The sequence below is a fragment of the Eumetopias jubatus genome, unplaced genomic scaffold, assembly GCF_037043125.1.
Source record: "Eumetopias jubatus isolate StellerSeaLion01/CBP00866 unplaced genomic scaffold, mEumJub1_p1.0 scaffold_1, whole genome shotgun sequence".
In the NCBI taxonomy this organism is placed as follows: Eukaryota; Metazoa; Chordata; class Mammalia; order Carnivora; family Otariidae; genus Eumetopias; species Eumetopias jubatus.
This window is the reverse complement of record NW_028274807.1, coordinates 149,944,044-149,964,099: the sequence shown is the minus strand read 5'-3', so window position 1 is coordinate 149,964,099 and position 20,056 is coordinate 149,944,044. Positions and strand designations below refer to the sequence as shown.

Below are 20,056 nucleotides of genomic sequence, written 5' to 3'. Positions count from 1 at the left end.
AACCACCCCTTAGAGCAGCACGATGAATGCACCTGTGCTCAGGATTTCACTTGCATTACTGTGTTTAAGCCTCACACCCACCCAGTGAGGTATGTCCAGTTTCAACCTGAGTTTTCCTGATGAGGAAACCGAGGTTTAGCAAGGTTAAGGAAGAGCCATAGGCGGTGAGTGGCCAAGTGGGAATTCAGGCGCAGACCGGCCACTCCAGGGAGCTCAAGTGCATCTTCTTTGCATAGAGGGGCTTGTTTACATGTCCAGCGCAGCGTTCTGGCTACTCCTGTGGCTCTGGGGCCGTTCCCCTCGGGAGGGCCCAGTGCTTCGTGAATGAGGTCTTTCTCATGACATCATCAGCAGTTTTTTGTGCAGGAGGTAACGGGCAAGGAAGCATTGATGAACTTGCAGAGACAGCTGCAGTTGGGCTGAACAAGGCTCTCTTCAGTATCCCAAGGACGTTGGCACACGGACCCAGCTCCCAACCAGTTCCTCCTGAAGTTAGCTTTCCTGTGGTGCCTGCATGTCTCCACGCTGGGTCCTGGAAAACTGGCAGGAGCCTCACCCTTGGGTTTTCCTCTCTGAAATTAATTTGTCCCCAAGTGAACTCAACATAAGAGGAAGATGGCACATGAAAGCTTTGCCCTGAAGTGGGATTGGAAAGGTAGAAATAGCACCGTCCTCCCTGTTTTGACATGTACCTGTTGAGCATTTGACAGCTGGGTGGGGAGACACTGGTGGCTTTGTGCTCTTGGCACAGTGAGTCTGACAAACCAGGATGTTATTGAACGATTGATTATATCATGTAACAAGCGGAATACTATGACACGTTCTAATTTCCTGATGTACCGAGTACAATGGGGTGATGCTGAGTTGTAGAGACAGCTATGATTTTCATGAGATAAAAGCCTCTAATTTTGTTTTGTTTTACTCTGAATAAGCCAAAGGCTAGTTTTCTCAACACGAGGCTGAGTGAATAACATGGAACCCTCTTTTGCTTCATTTAGAATGAGGCTTGGGAAGTAACCATTAACCTATATCCTAAAGATCTATAGAGATTAATTCTCCTGCAAGTACAGAACTAAACAAATGGGAAAGTGGGTGCTTAGAGAGGTGTAAAGGGCAGCTAGCTGAGTCATGACTAGGATCACAGTGCCATCCATTCTCTCAGCAAATATAAATCATGTGTTTAACACGGATCAGGCGTAGGAGATGCCTGAGCAAAACAGACATAAGCCCTGCCCTCAGTCTGCTTACGGTCCAATGGGGAAACAGTTCTGGATGCAGTGGATCAAGACCATGGCGAGTGGATCGCACGTGGGTGTCATGACAGATTTTCTTGAGGTGCTATGGGAGGTTTCTGGGAAGAATAGAGATGCTGTGACTAGAGGGAATACAGACCCTGCAGGAAAGGTCAGCGTGGTGAAGATGGGGGAGCAAGTGAGCAGGGGAGAGCCCAAGGTGAGGGGAGGGATGGGCGGGGCCTGGTGGCACAGGCTGTGTTCAGACCCATGGCCAGACGTCCCCACACAAGCGGCAGGGAGGTTGTGTGTACATTTCAGCTTCTGTTTTTCCTTATTGTTGGAGCCCCCAAATAGGTTTATAAAATAACATAAAAATGTTTATGTCCTTATTTATTATAAAGCTCTAGTCCAGCACTTATGTCTGAGGAAAAAAGGGCCTACTGTTACAATTTTTCCTTACTTTAGAATATTAGCCAAAGAAAGCTGTCCTTAATGAAAATAGAAGCTTTTTAACTGAGACCAGAACTGTCATCACAAAAGAACCATTTACACGTTTGGTTGCTGCTGATGGTCATTAGTCCAAACTCTAAATCTGAACCTTGTCCTAGGAGGAGGGAAGCTCAGGCTCTGAAAGACCTAAAACGTTACATTTTACAGGTGGGACAAGCCCCCAGGAAAGGAAATGGTGTATTGAATGTCACAAAGCCACATGCGTATCAATTTTTTGATTCTTGTTTCGGAAAACCAAAGTTGGGTTCAGAATAGTTCCTTTTTTCTTCGGCCTCTCTGAAAGTGGAGCTTGGTGCAAGAGATCGCTGAGGCTCCCAGCTCCGGTTTCCAGGCTCGGGGTTACAATGTGTGTTCCCTGAAATGCTCTACCTGCACTCCACATCGGCTCCCATCCAGCTCCAGTGTGCAATATTAGTTTTGGCTTTGGGAAATAAGGCCTCTTTTACTTGGCTGAAAGTACACGGCAACCATTTTATTTTGCTTGCGCCTCACAAATTAATTGGGCAACGAGGGGAGAGAGTATGCACACTGGGCATCTGGGCTTTTTTAAAAGCCACAATCCACCCAGCTTTCTAGAATCCGGCTTGCTCTTTGGGAAGGAAGGAGTGTGTTCTAGCAGGGCCAGGCCTCATGGGACTTTGGACTGGAAGCAGCAGAAAATGAAAAGGTTGACTTGATAGTCCAACAGTTTCCATGGGGTCGGCTTGACGTTGGGGGTAAAATGGGAATGAAGGATGGAAGTGAGGCCAGAGGGAGTTTGGTTTTGCAGAACAAGAACCCAGGCAGGTGAATCTCTTACATTCTTGCTTCCCTCCCCCCTGCACACACACTGGCCTGCTCCAGAAGAGCCGCTTGTCCTTGCGTATCTAGCCCGTAAGCCCTTTAAGCTGTTGGGAGGACTCTTCCCCGTGAGCTCCCTCTGGAAATCCTCCTCTCGGCCTCGGTTGGACTGCTGGGCTTTTTGATTCATCTTTTTCCCAAAGTGATGTTTTTCAGACCATTCCTTTCCCTATGACCTACTAACCACAGGCAAATGGTGTCTGCCATTTGCCAAGCCTGAAATGAGGATGTGGGTGCAGGTGGTCTATTGGAGCAGGGTCCCAGGGAACAGGAAGGAGGGAAGAAAAGCCCACATGAGTGTGTGTTTTTAGGTCACCGCTGCACCTTTAAGAGGTGTCAAGAAAGTCACTCAGAAACCTCTGTTAGAGGACACGAGACAGCATTCATTCCCCAGCTCCTGCTCCCAGTCAGTTGCGGGCTGCCTCTGAAGGAGTAGATTGTCCTGCCTGGCAAGGGTGCAGGTGAGTGTGAGTACCCACGGAACTGTCTGCCATGCTGGAGCTGAGATCAGAGCTGGGCCAGGGGCAAATGACACACGGGTCTGAGGCATATGCTAAACCCGTTTCTAACCCCAATCCCAACCCAAGCTCCTAGAACCTGAGCTCAGCCCCTCATTGCCTTCTTCCTTTTGAGCAAACGCATTGGTCAGCTCCCCTCAGTTTCCTGAGATCTTCCATGAGCCCACATGGAAGACAGCCTGCATTCTAAGTAGAGCTGAACAAGTAGGACTTCGTGTTTTGGAGGGAGATGGGTGGGGTTTGAATCAAGACCTTGGCTCTTCCTGATCACTATGCTGGACACTGGATATAAATTAAGAGCCCATGTAAATGGGAAAATGTCTGAAAAGTTTTGACGTTTAAACCGTACTGTGCCAGAAACCTTATTTTGAGCTAAACAAATAAAATCCAGACTTCAGGGAAGGTAAATAAGAAATTGATTACTTTAACCTCAGACTCCTTCTGTTTACAAGAAGATTAATACTGAAAAATTTATAAACATCTTGACAGAGGTCAGTGCAATTCAAATAAAAAGTTAAATATGCTTCAACAATTTACAGATATTTAGTTAAGGAACAGTCTTACCCGTGAGTTATCTACTGTTTAAATGGGATCTTGGGGAGTGGCTGCACCTTCAGCAGGTGAGGAAAACCATGTGTTTGAAGGAGTTTACGAAACCCCTCCCTTGTTTTTACTATGTTTGTGGCCTTGGCCTATTTCTTGCTACTTGCAGTACGATTTCATTGCTTTGAAGGTCTGGGGACAGTAAATAAAACTGATGGCTGTTTTTTGTCATCCGTCCTGAGTTGGTATGTTCCTCCATGTTCAGAGGTTCATTCCTCAGCCCGCAGGGACACAAGTATAGTGAAAGGAGGTGATGTCCAGGTTTCTTGTGCACATCTGGCGTCTCCAGGGCCCCGTTTTCCTTCGCTCCAGTCGATGGGCTCGATGGTGACCTCGCCGCTCAGAGCCTAGTGAAAGATGTGCTACTAGTAGTTCTGCAGTTATTTTCTTACATTCTGTCTCTGTTTTCATCTGTGGGCATCCTGTCTGCCTCTCTGTGGGGACTAACCAAAAAAGAACTGACCGTAGCCTCTGAGCAAGAAGAGTGGGGACAGGCCGGGGCTTCCCTTGGCTGGCAGCACGGGCCGGCAAGGGGCTGGGTGGGTGGGTGACCCCGTCCTCATGGTCACCCCTTCCTGAGTGCTTCTGTTGGCCAGGTAGGACTGAGGTAACTCACAGGGCCCCTCATTTACTCTTCACAGCAACTCTGTACCCGTCACTGTAACAGACCACCGCCAGATGTAATGGCCCAATACAGCAACCATCTAATGTCACTCATCACCCTGGCGGTGGTCCCTCCATTCCAGGCTGGCCTCCTGCCCTCATGCAGGCATCTGTGGTGAGCTGGCAGGCCCACAGGGCCCCCCAGGGTCCGGGGCAGTGGGAGCAACAGCTCTGTGGTCCTGTCCTCCAGCAGACCAGCCCCAGCTCATGCACGTGGGCTCCAGGAGAGCCAGCGGAAGCTCCGAGGCCTCGGGGACAGGCAGAGCATCACTTCTGCTGCTTTGTGTCAGTCAGAGCAAGTGGTGTGTTCTGCCCAGACTCAAGATGGAGCCAAGAAGTCCACCTCGTGCTGAGGGCAGCCGCAGGGAGGCAGGACATAGGGAGGGGTGGAGGGAGGTGTCATTGTCTTCACTTCTCACCCTTAACTCGAGAATCCTACAGGGAGGAGGCAGAGCACACCTATGGGAGGCTTTGGAAAGTCTGGAGCAGAGCTGGAGAATCCAGTGTTTCTAAAGAGTACTCTCAGGGTGAACCTGACACCAGGATGGGGAAAGGATCCCGTCGGACTCTTTTCTTGTCATAGAGAACACCGAGTACAGCGTTGTATTTACTGCTCTGGCTTGATTTTCACAAAGACTCAGTAGAGCCCTGCGAGGGAGAGGAACACGCCCAGTGTGGGAGGGGGACGCTGTTGCGCACAGTCACAGCTGTCATCTCAGGGAGCACCCCTGCTAACCCTGCGGAGATGGAATGATCATCTCCGTTTCACTGAGTGCTAGGCCCAGCTCAGGAAGATGGTGGTTTGCTCCAAGTCACAAAGCCAGCAAGTGGTGGCTCAGGGACTGGAACCCCCATCTGCCTGATGACAAAGCTTTTCTGTTGCCATCCTGCCTCACAGTTAAGGACAGGGCCTGATCCCTGACATTAGGGAACTGACAGGAAGTAAATATTGTGTCCCCCCCCACCACACACCCCACCACACGTCCCACCCAAAATAGAGAATGATGAAAGATAGGGTTTGAGGATGAGCTCCCGAGTGCGGTTCAGGTGGGAGGAGGGTGAGCAGGGCTCTCACCTGGACCCTGAACAGAGTCATTCTGGCTTCAGAGTGTCTTCCAAAAGGGACTCCGAAGCCTGAACATCAGAGCTGGGGTGACGATATAGTCTATCAAACTGGGACACTTCAAGGACTTACTGGGAGCATTATTAGTAATTAGCCCCAGGAAAACAGGCATAAATTGGGACTGTCCCAGGCAAATGGGATGCATGGTCACCCTACTAGTGGCCAAAATACAAGGAAGGCTTGGTGACTCTGCAGGCTCCCTGGAGTGGACACAGGCCAAGACTCTGGCCTTGGAGCCAGACGAGGTGGGCCTTAGTGTGCCTCCCACCCCCACTATCTGACTCTGGGTCTCTGCACAGCAGCCCTAATGATGCCTACTGTGCAGCAAATAACTGCAAAACCTAGGAGCTTCAAACAGCAAACAGTCAATATCCTTCACAGTGGGCCAGGAATTCGGGGTGCTTCTAGCTCAGGGCCTCTCACAAGAGTGCAGTCAGGATGTTGGCTAGGGGTACAGTTATCTAAGACTTGACTGGGCCTGGAGGATCTGCTTCTAAGGTAGCTTCTCACCTGGCTGGTGGATCAGAGGTGGCGGTTGGCGGGAGGCCTCAGGTCTTCCACACAAGGGCCCCTATAGCAGGTTGTCTGAGTGTCCTTACAACATGGCGGCTGACTTTCCCCGGTGGGAACCAGGCAGCTCATGACCATCCCTCAGAAGTCACACAGAATCACTTCCACCACATTCTGTTACTTGGAAGGGAGTCCGTAATGCTGGCCCACATTTGGGGGCAGGGGACTGAGGCTCCACCTTTTGAAGGGAGGAGGGTCAAATAATTTATGGACATATTTGAAAACCACTGTTCCTATTCAGGATGCATGTTCCAGACTTACAATTTAGGTACTGTCTGTAAGGTTCCTGCAACAGTACCTAGCATTCATTAAAATCAAAGACTCTTAGCTCTCCAGGGCCTAGCAGCAGCATTCCCAAATGATGATGGACAAAGACAGGGTTCAAGATCCAGTAAGTCTCGGCATGCCTGCCAGGCATGAATGAACCTGAGTCACTTTTACATCTAGGTCTAAGGAAATTAAGTCAGCTCTGAGGCTTCTTCAGATGTAGGTCATTCGTCCGTGGGACCAGGTAGCCAGAGGACTCCATCTCAGTGTGGACTTCAACACATATCCCCCTAAACCCCTCTGATGAGCACCCCCAATCCCTCTTTGGTGCATGGGGCCATCATGGCTGAGTGTCCTCCCCTCTCAGGGGCGGTGGGCCCCAGAACTGTAGCACCCAGGCCTACTCTGCTTCTGTTCTCCAGCCCACCCTCTGCTAGACCCTTTCAAGGGCTTTTATTTAATTTGCTTCCCAGAACACTGGGAGATAAGTATTTATACCTGTTTTAACCCTTTTCGTGGCAAGCAATGAAAACTCATCCCAAAGTGGCTTGGGTGAGAAAACAATTTATTGTTGTGCAAACTGGAAAAAAAAAAAAAAAAAAAACCTAGGGTTGGCTTTAGCCACAGCCTCACAAAGTTGTCACAGTGTCTCTCCATCTGTCAGCTTCTCTTTCTCATTTTGGCTCATTCCTTAGGCTGTCTGTCCCCTTGGGGTGGCAACATGGCTGCCAAGCTGCGGTGAATGAGCAGTCTCACGGCATAAAAGTCCTCACAAAAGTTTCATTGAGTCTCATTGGTCTAATTGCCTTAAGCCTGGGTCACATGCCCCACCTCTTAGGGGAGTGGGAGTGGGGATGGAGTGCCACCCACAGCTCCTGGGCTGAATATGGGGAGGAGATGGCTCCCCAGAGGGAACTGTGATGGGTCCTCACAGAGCTGGAGGACATTGTTATCCTCATTTACCAGTGCAGAAATCAGGCTCAGCACAGGCAAGGAACTTGGCCAGAGTCTCACAGCTAACAGTTGTTGTAGGAATCCTACTTCTCCTCCTCATGTTGATGAAGGAAGGGGTTCTCTCTCTACCTCAGCCTTGACTCCTAAGTGCTCTGTGGCCATCTGAAGTGTCCACTTAAAACTCTAAGACATGACCAATGGTTCTAGAAGTGACTGGGTTAGAATGCCATTGGTGGATCGTGGCATTGGATGATACCCGCAGAGGGGAGGAACCAGAATTTCCAGTTAGGAAAACCCCCTCTCAGAAACCCTTGAAAGAACTAGGAGCTTGTGTGGTCTCAAGGTCCATGTGATTTTTCCTTTTGCTTTTTAGTGCTAATTGTAAGATTCAAACACAGAATTCTTCTCCCACGTGTCACTTTTCTGAAGTTAAAAATTCATCTGCTGAGGAGATGGAGAGTTGGTGCTCACAACAGAGGGGACTCCCTCTGCCACATCCCCCTGTCTGGAAGGTTCCAGTTGAAAGGACTGCCTTTTGTCTTCAAATACAGAGGAGAGCAGTGGACTGAGCCACAGATGGAGGAGGGAGGAGGGCCTCAAGAAGACAAGAAACAAGCTCTCTCCCCAAATAAGTAGAAAGCCTGAGCTGTGAAACCCAGATTGTTGGCACTGGGGAGGGGCCCAGGGGTGCTTCCCTCATGAGGTCATTGGAACACGGCAGGAAACCCGAATCTTGTGCCAAAGAAAACTCTCGGTGCCCTTTGTAAAAAGCCTGCCGAGCTCTCTTCACCAGGGGGCAGCTGCTGGAGACCCACGAATGGGCCCAGTGGCTGCCAGCAAGCCATCTCCTGGCCATTTCTGTAGGCCTGGGGCCACTCTCCTTGCAGTCACACTGCTGTTTCTGTCTGCTCTAGGGGCAAGCCGTGGATCCTCCAGGCTGATGAGATACCAGCCGACCCTTGTAGTTCTGGTTGGGAAACCCCACACAGACCGGAGTCTGTTTCGTGGCCTGAAATGCAGCATATGAAATGTTTCCTTCCCCAGCAGAAACAGCACATGGGGTCCCAGGCCCCCCCTATGCAGCCTGCTCAGTGCCGGTGATGTCTGAGATAGGATGGCTACCATCCAGACGGTCACCAGGAAACAGCTCGGGGTAGAGGAAACGGAGGCACTGTGTGCCCATCGCTTTAGCCACCGAATAGCTGCACACATTATGGCAGGTCGTCCAACTTCCCGGAGCCTCATTCTCCTCACCTGGAAAGTGGGGATCATGAGACCCACGTCACAGTGCCAGCCAATAAGATGGCGCTTCAAGGTCCCGAAATGAGAAGACACTCACTATATGTTTATTCCCTCCTCCCCTTCTGTTCTCTTCAGCACTTCTTCACCATAGCACCATTACATTACTCTTCTATTTGTTGCAGGGGTCCGGGGGTCAGAGGCAATGAGGAGGAAGGTGACGTGGGGCATCCCAGTGACAGTGGAAGGCCTGTGAAGGGCTCCCGTACACCAGCAGCCCCACAGGCGCCCCACAGACTTCATAGCATCCCTGGAAGGGGCCACCTCAGGTGTCCGCTGGCTCAGCAGACCAAGTCCTACTCCATCTTCTGAGGCTGTCCTCCACTGGGGGTCTTGCCTGGGGCCAGTGTTTCTGAGAATCCAGATTGGTGCTCCTCCAGGCATGGTCTCCTGACACAGTGTCCACACCACCTGAGACCTGATGAGGAAAGCACATGCACAGGCTGGTCCCCTGTGAATCGGAAGTGCTGGGGGTGAGTCCCCACAGTGTGTGTCTGATGGCAACAGAGTTTGAGAACCTCTGTGCTGTAGGCCGGTTATCACAGAGCAAAGGAAGGAAAACCCGTGCACCCTGCGCCCTGAAGGCCCCTTTGCAGACCGGTGTGTGTGAGGCGGTAGGGGCCCTGGGGTTAGTCTGCTCGCTCCCATGCAACCTTGGATGGGTTCCTTCACCCTCCTTGGGCCTCTGGATCCTCATCTGCAAAGTGGATGATCTGATACCTCGTAGGGTTGTTGAGAAGCATAAGTCTGTCCATCCTAGCAAAGTGCTTAAGCGCAGTGTCTGCCATGTGACCAGAGTTCAGTACACATTAATTCTGTCTCCTGTTTTTTCAAGCAGCCCAGCCAGGTGGAGGGTCATATTTCTGGGAGGGGCTTTGAACAGCTTAGGACTTGCCAGCCAATGTAGACGGCAGGGCAAAGGAAACGCGTGAAAAGTCCCTCGAGAGAGCCGAGGAGCAACCACAACCATGATGGCAGCCACCATAGTGACTTGCTAAATCCTTGTAGCAAGGCTGTGGGGTAGGAATGACTATCTGTGTTTTTACAGAGGCACTTAAGGCACCACTGGGTTAGTGGTCAAACTATGACTTGAACCCAAGTCAGTTTGAAAAAAACCATTGTGCAATCACAAGCCGAGAAGTTTCCAGGGTCCCGGGTCCTTCCCCTGGGAAGCTCTGTAAAGAGGAGAGTGGCTTTAACCTGCTGTTCAGGGTCCCTGCCTGGAGCCTGATGCGGACGGGGTGGGAGGCCTCCTTCCCAAAGTGGACAAAGGGAAGACACTTAGGAACAATAATTATGTGAGTTCATGTTTAGGAGGCACTTAAGTGGATTAAAATCGATACGTGAGTCATGTAAGTCTGTCTGCACCGCCGTCTTAGCTTGCACCCTTCATGTTTGGGAGGTGGAATTCTCTGTTTCAAAAGAGCCTGGTTTGCTTAGAACTGGCATTCCCAGTAAAGCAGCCCTGCTCGGCATCGTGCATTAGAGAGAATGAGAGGTTTTCTAAGACCTGGGAGGCCATTTGCTCAAAGCCTGAAGTGCTCCCACTGGTGCCGGGTTGGCATCCCCGAGCTGGGGCACAGAGAGAGGAGGGAAGCTGGGTGTGTCTATGATGGTCTCAGAGTTCCCTAGAATGAAGTCCTGAGATAAGACATCGCGTGAAAGTAATTTACTAGGAAGTGTTTCCGGGAGAAACCAGTAGGGAAGTGGAAAAGGAGACCAAGCAAAGGTATATGACAGTTCTCAGGGGGCGAGAAAGATTAGGTGGGTAACATTGGCACAAAGTACAGGTCCCTTCTCTACGCTTCCCAGTCGGGGACAGGGGCTCTTGGGTAAGGGTCCCCCCAAGGGGGTGTGAATTCCTAAGCATGTCCATCTCTCCACGTTCACAAACAGGTGCTGGCAGCTGGAAATCACTGTGCATGGCCACATGGGAAGAGAGGCATGGGGGTGTGGAGGGGGCGCTGCCTCCTTCCATGCCCTGCTGTGAGCGGGGTGGTGTGTGGTCAGTCTAGCCATCCAAAGCGGCACTAAAAACCAGTGTGGAAAGCAAGACAAATGAAAACATCGTCAAAGGGAGACTAAAGAATGAGCAAAACCGCCTGTGAGGGAGACACACAGAGTGCTGATCAGTCCATTCCGTCTGCAGTGCCAGGGCATGGGAAGCCATGAAGAAGCCAGTCCGTTCATCTGTGCCCTGCAGCCAAGCCAGCCTCTGACATCCAACAAGTTCAGAACATACTGGCTCTTAGGCAACGTTATGAACCTGCAGCTCATCCTTTTTTTTGCAAGAACCAGGAAGAATCCGAAGATCTTTCACAAACAACTCTAGCAAGATTGAATTTAAAACCTAGCCATGAAAACAACCAAAAGCAATTTTTACTCTTTGTGTGGGTCAGTTTACGTAAGTGGCCAATTAACTGAAAATGTTAAAACCAAATATAGAGAAAGCCAACTACAATCCTAGGAAACCCAATCCATCTCCCTTGAAAATACAAAAAGGACACATAACCTTTTAGTTACAGTAGTGGGTCCTTCTCAATTCAGTGCTGTAAAATGGACTTGTTCTGACTGTCGTATCGAGCCTCGAGGTTCTTGGCATCAGGCTTTTCCTTGGAAGGTGTGCAGTCTGAAGATCCTGAGATACAGCCTGTGCTCGCCTCTCTGTCCTTCCCGTGGGCATCTCCAGCAGCTGGAGCCTGCAGCTGATGTATGTCGCTCTGTTGGACCAGACACCAAGGCAGTCACTATGCGTCTGACACGGAGTGGGAAAGCTTGCTTCGGACCTCCATGCCTAGCACATGAGATTAGTTTACTCATACCTGTTGAGTAAATTAATAGCAGAGCACAGGTCCTGCAGGGATCCATCCTCTGCCTTTTAGTCTGCTAGATACAGTTCTGAATAAGGGGGCCCTCAGCTAGATCTTGCCGTGTTATGAATAGTATTTTTTGTTGTCATTTCATAATAGCGTTTGACCTATGTGTTCTTAGCTTCTCTTATACACGGAGCTGCATGTCAGCCCGCTGAGCACACCCCACCCAGGCAGTCATCACACCCGGGTCTACAGGGATGTTTCCTCTAGCCGCCGGGTCCTTCTCCCTCCCCACAGGCTAGGAGCACCACCTGGGAGACAACAGGGCCTGCTTATAAAAGCAGTGAAGGACATCGAGGCTGCCCAAGAAATAATTATTAAATGAGAGAATGGATGTAAAGACGTAACAGAAAACATGCGTATCTCATACATACAAATTATTCTATAGGAGCTGTTTCCCATTTGAGGCAAAATAAGAAACACTTGTTGAATGAATGGATGGGCTTCTTTGGGGGCAGTGGGAGGCCAGCACCCGTGTTGGAGCTGGCCACGGTCTTTCCAGTTCTTCTCTGTCACCGCCCTGAGGGCATGGGGGCAGGGCAGTGGTCTGTGAGGCTCCCATCCTGGGCAGGGGAGGGCATGACGACAGGTGTCCTGTCCTCAAGGGAGTTAGAACCCAGGGAAGGCACTTTTTTTCCTTCAGGCCAGCTCTCAATCTCTTCACCTCCCTAACGGCAGTGACTGTCCTCGCCCTTGGGGTCAGTGTTTCAAAAGCTGACATAGAACACTTGCTCTAGGTGATTCAAAATCCAGATCTTCTGACCCCACTTCTGCTCTTAAGAATCCCACTCAGGGGGCGCCTGGGTGGCTCAGATGGTTAAGCGTCTGCCTTTGGCTCAGGTCGTGATCCCGGGGTCCTGGGATCGAGTCCCGCGTCGGGCTCCTGCTTCTCCCTCTGCCTCTGCCTCTCTCTCCCTCTCCCTCTCTCTCTCTCTCTCTCTCTCTCTCTCACTCTCTCTCTCTGACTCTCATGAATAAATAAAGAAATAAAAACATTTAAAAAAAAAAAAAGAATCCCACTCAGGAGGGTGGGGCCCGCAATCGGCATCTTTAACAAGGATCGTGACGTAATCTAACCTTTGAGGGCTCTTAACTTGAGTGAGCGTTGGAACCACCCAGGGAGCTTTCAGCAAATGCTTGCCCATGCTGTGTGCTGTGATTCAGTGGGTCTAGGGCAGGGCTTCCATCTGGGTCTTTTTTAGAAAGCTTTGCACACAGACATGGTCTTTCTGGCACGTCATACAAATCAGAGAGAAGTGCCCCCTCTGGTGGTCCCCAGCCTCTTGGCCAGGAGCAGGACTTGGGGAGAGCAGTCTGGGCTGGAGTTCAGCCCCTCTCCCCACAGCCAGGTCTCCTGTGAGTAAACAGCCCACACAGTTGTGCGTGGTGTCTCTGGCCCCAGCCAGCTCCAGTGCACACTCCAGCTAGAAATCAGTGAAGGGTGTTGATTGGTAATAATCTCTGAAGGTCTTTAAGTAAAAGTGAACCAAGGAGTGTGTTAAGATTCACCCGGAGTAGCTTATAGAACAGACTGGGGACAAGTTGAGAGTAGGGCATCCACTAAGAGGTGGTTTTGTGCTGACCTGGGTGGGAAGAGGTTAGAGCTGATGTGTTGTGGCATCAAGAAAAGAAAAAGGAGGGAGGAATCCTTCTAAAAGAAGATGCTGGTTCTTTAAGGAGAGTCCTGAGGTGTGTCCAAAGGTGGCCAAGCAGATATGCGCCAACCTGAGGGAAGCAATGAGTAGGTGGCTGCCCCCAGAGACAGGCCTCCATGAGGCCCCAGCATGCTGTGTGGAGACACAGTCCTTGGGGAGAGGTCCTCTCTGAGGCCCTGTCTCTTCGTCTGTGGCCAAGGCAAGTTCATCAGTAGCTGCCTCTGTCCGGGGTCCACAGTTCCCCACCCCAACTGCTTGTGGTGATGGGAGACAACAGGGGACTACTGTTCATGTCCTTTTGTGTCCCCTCCACCCACCCTGGAGACCACCTGTGCCAGTTCCTCTGCAGGCCGAGGCCTGCCTGTGTCTCTCCGCTTGGGGCTTTCTTGGCTACAGGCATGCACTACAGTCAAGTACCGAGGGGCTGGAAACACAGGACAGTCGGTGTTTCCAGAACAACTCAACCAAGGACAGGTGGATATGGAAGGATAGATGCCCCAGCTTTCTCACCCACTGGTGGCATACCTGCCCACTCCTTCATGGAGTGCCCAGAAGTCACCCCCTTGTCCCAGAGTCTGCTTTCGGGGGAACCTAGATAAGGGACATGTGAATGGGCAGATCTCTGGCTCCAGAAAAGTGTGTCCCCACACAGACAGTAGCCTTCAAATAGCATCAGCAGTATACCTATTTTTCTGGAGGGTAGAGAGCATAAGGAAGGTCGTCTCCATGGGTTGACATACTGTCTCCCGAGCCGGTGGGCTCAGTGATGTAGAGCAGCGATTCTCAAATGGTCATGATCACAGAGGCTACCTGGACATCTTGTTAAAATACAGACTCTAATTCAGCGGGTCTGGGGTGGGACCTGAGAGTCTGCATTTCTAGCATGCTCCCAAGTGAGGCTGGTGCTATGGGCCCAAGGACCACACTTTGAGTAGCAAGGCCCTTAGGGACAAAATCCTTTGAAAACAAGTTTTGAGTGGGCAGGAGTGTAAGTGGTTTTGTAGGCGGGGTAAAATTCTTCACTGTGAGTACATTTCTAACCAAGATTCCTGGCCGGGATTTTAATAAGTACCCTTCAAACACTTGACTCCTACAAAACCTTTTCATCCAAACACCACTCATAAATTGTTTTTATGCCATGATGTTAAATTCTTTTCCCGTCCTTTTGGGAGGAGTCTCCACCTTGTTGATTTTCCAGTCAGCCTGTAGGGAAAAGGAAAAGAGCAATAGAAAATCAAAATAATTTGATTTGTGAGATAGAATGCAACATTGAATTCTTAGCTGGTTGATTAAGAATTGGCAAGCCCTGGGAAATAGTTTTTTTTTAATCTAAGAATAGAAACCATGTTTTAAAAGATCCTAGAATAAGACATTGCCTCTATTTAACAGGAGGACAAACTTCCTAGGTGAAAATCAAATAATTTCTTCTTCAGCCCTAGAAGGCATGGCTTACTGGTCTCTTCATTTGGGGCTTTTCAGTAAGAGCTGGTTGATTTCTTTGTATTTGTTTGTTTATATTCTCAAGTTCGTATGCCTATGGTCCCAAAGGGAGCAATCACCAGCACTGGGGAGGTGTTTTTATTTGTCCGCACTTTGGGAAAATATAGAGATTAGCTCTAAACAGGGTTGATATAATGCACCAAGAAGGGAATGTTACAGGAATAAGTCTATTCAACTCATTTCTAATTCATACTGGCTTTTAAAATGTAATATTTTTACTCATTTTAAAGCTTTCAGAGCACTTTTTTTCTAAGGCCACGAGGACTGTTGGGGAGAAGACTCGCCTTTGATCAGATAATTGCTCCTTCTGTGCCTGCCTGTGATCGGTTCAGAGTGGCTTAACATGCACTCACCAAATTCTGATACTCCGCGTCACAGGGGAGCTTTGCTCTAACAGTTTTGTGGTTCATCCGTCTCAAACATTTGTCCTGACTATAGTTCCTGCTTGCTTCACTTTTTTAAGCATGGAAAGAACAAACCCAGCATAGTCTGGGCCTTGGCTTCCAAACGGGGTTTTGACAAAATTTAAGAAAGGAACTTGCTTTGTAGTGCTTTCTTGGCCCGATTCCTACAAATCCCCCATGTGTGTGGGTGATCATCTCTGGTTCCCTCGGACTGCTCGGCTGCCGCACCTATCTGGCAGGAGGTCTGTAACCACTGACCCAGGCTTGCCAGGCTATCAGCCGCATTGGGCGTCCGTATTAGGCTCACCATATGTTCCAAGTTCCATAAAGGCTGCTCTTGGTTTGTTGAGTGATGTTCCCCCACCTTTCAGGCTTAGTTTCCATGGATTCTTTTGGTGGGGAGAGGGAAAAGGGGACCTTCTCTGTTCCTTGTTTGGTGTCCCCACCCCAAGCCCCTTCTGATCCATTCTTACATTGCCAGCTAGAAACCCCTGGGCAAGTGATATAATTACTTTGTGTTCCAGTTTCCTCCTTATAAAATGGCTTCAAAAGGGAAGCTACCACCGAGAGGAGCTACCTGGCACGTAGTGAGCCATTACCGAGTAGGGGCCATCTGTGTATTCCATCGTTATAGCCATCAGCACCACCAGGCCAACAAAGTCCTAGAGGGCAGATGTCACGACTTCACTTGACAGGAAAGGAAATGGAGGCATAGGGAAAGGATGGTTGGCCTGACGACACATAGCTGTTGCAGACCTGAACCAGTAATTAAAGCTGGGACGCTACCTTGTGCACTTTCTATGCTGTAAGCTCATGTGGTTTTCTTCATGGGTAGGAATTTCATGGACCCTGTCCCAAAGGATTCCCCTCCAGGAACAGGACTGTTTTTTCTGGTGAGGTTCAGGCTGACTCATGGTCGAGTAGGCAATAAAGTATTTCCTGGGAATGATATATCTTTCTGTTCTCCCTGGGCCAGCTTACTGGGGACCACTGCTCACCTCTGACTCCTCAGTTGATTAGAGAATTGGGGATAAAGTGCTTCCAAAATTTATCCAAATTCTGTATTCACTGAGTTAACATGGAGGTTTCTCTTACCATCTCATAGGGATCACACCTCTAGTGCCTAGATGAAGGAAGGGGGTCTTAAATGAACACCAAATTGCCAGACATGGGGACATGTGTGTCCTTTTCAGTTTGACAAACCCATGAGGAAGCTAAAAAGTGAGAAGTCAAATTTCAAACTTTTCCTGGCGCTGAGCCCTTGCCAGATTTTGCAGATTTGCTGCTCCCAAAGAGCACTGTGTTGGTGGTCAAATAAAGCACACTCCAGAATGAAATCAAACGCTGTGTGATTGGGAGGAACAAGTCCAAAGGCCAAGGGGGCTCCCTTACTTCGTTATCTGATTCTTCTTGTCAACCACTGCACGTTACGATCAGGGCTGGGGTTTGGCTCCACTGGCCATGCTCCCGGGCCTGGGAGAGCTGAGGTATGTCTGGAAAAGAGGGGGCCTTTGCCAAGGCAAGCATCTCCCATGCCAGGCAGACCAGCAAATGAGCTGCTTCTTGCAGTCCCTTCATCTGAATCCTCAACCAGCCAAGGCCCATTCATTTAATAAGCGCAAACTCAGGAGCTACTAAGTGCCAGGCTCAGTGCCAGGCACTGAGGATACAGAGGTGAATGTGCCTAAATCAAGCATGCTTTTCATCACATGTTCTAGAAAATGTTCATTGATGTTTTCCTGATCCTAAGAGTAATGTGTGTCAGTTAAAAAGAAATTAATTTCATTTAAATTGAATCACTCCATCTCCAGGGAGAAGCCCTGATAGCATTTTATGGTATTAGAGATCCTTGTTAGCCAAGGAGAGTGGGACTGGGAAAAAGGCCAGTTATGTGAATCTTCTTAGAATAAGATCCAAAACTTCATAGTAAAAAAAAAATTTTAAGATTTGATTAGGACATTTACTTGAAATATGGAAATAAGTGTATATTATCTTACATTTAACACCTCTTGTAACAGTGGAATTATAATGTCAAGGATCTCTTAGACCCAAGACAAAAGCTTATTTGCTTTATTAGCATCTTTATTTTTTTTTAAAGATTTTATTTATTTATTTGTCAGAGAGAGAGAGAAAGAGAGAGAGAGCACAAGTAGGCAGAGCTGCAGGCAGAGGGAGAGGGAGAAGCAGGCTCCTCGCTGAGCAGAGAGCCGGATGCAGGACTCAATCCAGGACCCTGGGCTCATGACCCGAGCCAAAGGCAGAGGCTTAACCAATTAAGCCCTTCAGGTGCCCACAAAAGGTCATTTTTACAATGGCATATTTTTTCCAAAGGCTTCTCTTGATCTTTTTTTATTTAAATCCTTATCTTTAGAAGCATCTTAAAGTGTTATCATCCAGGGATATTTATCAGTTATGTGATCTAACTCAGCCAGATCCAGATTTATCAGTGGCTTTCTGTGGCTTGAGCAATTTTCCATCATCACTTTCATTGATTTCATGGAAGTCTGCTTCTTTTGCAGCAAGGTCTTAGTTTCCCTCTGCAGTAGATTGTACCGTATTTGAATTGGGTAATCAGAGGTCTGTTCACTGGTCCGTGTCCCCAGTCAGCTGAGAGCCGATCATCATAAGTCTTGCAACAATGATAAAGTTGCAATCTCTAACCTAAACTCAGGATAGGCAATGACTGGGACATGGGAAAAGGCAGAGCCATGGAGACGCCTGATGCCTGGAACCTCTCCCACGTACTTGCTGGTGGGCACCAAGTGTCTGGCAGAAGTAATAGGCAACCCCCAAGAGATCACTATTTTGAAGCCTCACTGGGTCTCTCTGTGCCTTCAAGGTTGCCTGCCTGGCTGCCAAGGGTATGAATGGCTTCATAATGAGCCTGTTTTTTAGTTATGCCCTGGGCTTGATGTGAAACCGGAACAAACAATGCTGCTTTGGGGTAAATTGCTCCCCTGATGGGCCTGGCTATCCAGATTTCATAAACTACAGTTAGATAAGCTTTCTCTTGGTTAGTGTGAATTTAAAAAAGATTTATTAGCATGTGATGTTCCCCTTCCACTGTCGTTCCTCACCTGGAAGCAAACGCCCCGTCCTTTCCAGCAGCTCTCAGTGCCGGGAGCCTCAGCTATAAAGAGCGTTGTAGGAGGTCAGGTTCACCAGAAGCAGAACCTGAGATGGGGATTTCTGTGCAAGCAGCTTATTAGGGAAATGCTCTGGAAAGAAGAGGAGTGAAGGGAGCAGAAGGGGGCAGAGGAAGGAACCCAACAGATGTGCTGTCAGCTGGAGGCTGCCTCAGCCTAATCCCACGGGGGCTCTGGAACCTAAGCTGCACTACAGAGCCGGTCTTACCTGGAGGCAGAGGGATGTCAATCCGAGGCTGCAGAATGCTTCTGGGGGTGGGTGTTGTAACCCTCCCTCCTCCCACCCCAGGCAAAGTGGCTCCCATTCAGCTGGGGGCTTTTGAACCCATGTAGTAAAGGGGTTCTAGGACCAGCACCCACACCATCCACACAGGGAATCATAGTGTTTGCTTACCTCACAACTGTAGTAGGAGAGTGGACCATAGAAATAAATAACCCCAGGAGGGCTGTATTGGTTCTGACAGGCAGCAGAAGGGTGATGCATGACATCCTTTCCTATAGCACCACCAGGAGTGTGTGAGTCATGAATCGTCCACTGAGCACTCTCCATCCTGGAGAGCTCTATGGTTTTTGTTCTTTCTGCCTAGCCCCACCAAGGTCCAACCAGAATTCTGCAATCTCTAGTAGACTATGTAGGGTGGCAGAGAGACTCGGAATAATGCAATAAATGCTGGCTTGTGCATTACTTTCTAGCATTTTGGAATTAACAAAAAGAAGTAATTTCAGCAGCTCTTGAATAATCAAAAGCAGTCTGAAGCCAAAGCCAAGTAAACTGAGGTCCTCTCAAGTTCCAGAGCAAATTTTGAAGTCACAGTCATTCCTTTACACCCACGCAAAAACTAAAAAGTCTTCGGAGCAATGAATCTTTACTTCAAGAATGGATAGACCTTTGACTTGAATGGAAAACCTCTCTCCTGGTTTGAAAGGGCTTTCCAGTGAGGTATGGAACTTCACAAAGGGAGTTTAGAACTGGGTTGAGAACTCATGTAATTTATATATATGCTGAGACGCTCTTGAGAGTAATTATACCCCATGACGGATGTGAAACCGAGAACCAACGTCACCTAGGCTTGGGCTCGCTGCCCCTGATGCCCACAAATTGATAAGCTAGGATTTAGAGGAGCTTCTCCTTGGGCCAGTTGTGGACATTGTTTCTACAGGGAGGAACAGGAGGAAGGAGATGGGAATAAAGCCCCCACAGTGAATCATTAGGACCAGTCTTTGGGACATGCAGGTCCTGAGACAGCATTTGAGAAATTATCCTCTGGTTTCCTTACTGAACTTGATGATGCATATCCCCTAGGTTCCAAGAGCAGCCCCTCACACTTCCGTGTAAATGTCTGTTTGTCTGCTGGGAGGTCTCTTCTTTCTAAGCTATGAGCTCTTCAAGGATGGGGACTAACATCTTTCAGACCCGTGCCCTTCACGCTGGTCGTGGTAGGTGATATGCTGACTCAGTTACCCCATAGAAGCTCAGGGTCCATTCTGAATCCTGTGCCGCTTCCACACTATGTGTGTGAACTTGGCACCCAGGAGGATTTGGGGCCAAGATGCATGAAGTAAGCCTTGGAAGGAGGACTGAGGAAAAGTATTCCTGATAGTGGGAACAACTTTAGAGTCCACCAAGAATGACCTTGGGGAAGGCACATGACCTCATTGAACTTTGATGTCCTGGCTGCTAGATATTCAGCAAGTGCTAGTTTTGTGGCTTCTCCTTCTCCAAAATCTACAACATGGAAGTCTTGATTTGGCTTCAGTAACTTGGAACCTGTGGGTTATGAAGAGCCTCCTGGCTTTCCTTTGACCTTGGTTGTAGACCACGTGTCCAGGTAGAAAGACAGCAGTCCCCCACGACCCCTGTCCTGGTTTCTCGTGCCGCTGTATATAGAGTCCAGC

The 20,056-nt window shown here is 49.2% G+C and overlaps 1 protein-coding gene across 1 annotated transcript in view; it reads left to right on the top strand.

The window, feature by feature from the left end:
* ITGA9 (integrin subunit alpha 9) overlaps positions 1-20,056 on the top strand; it is a 333,429-nt gene that overhangs the window by 231,627 nt on the left and 81,746 nt on the right. The gene's annotated exons all lie outside the window — the stretch shown is intronic.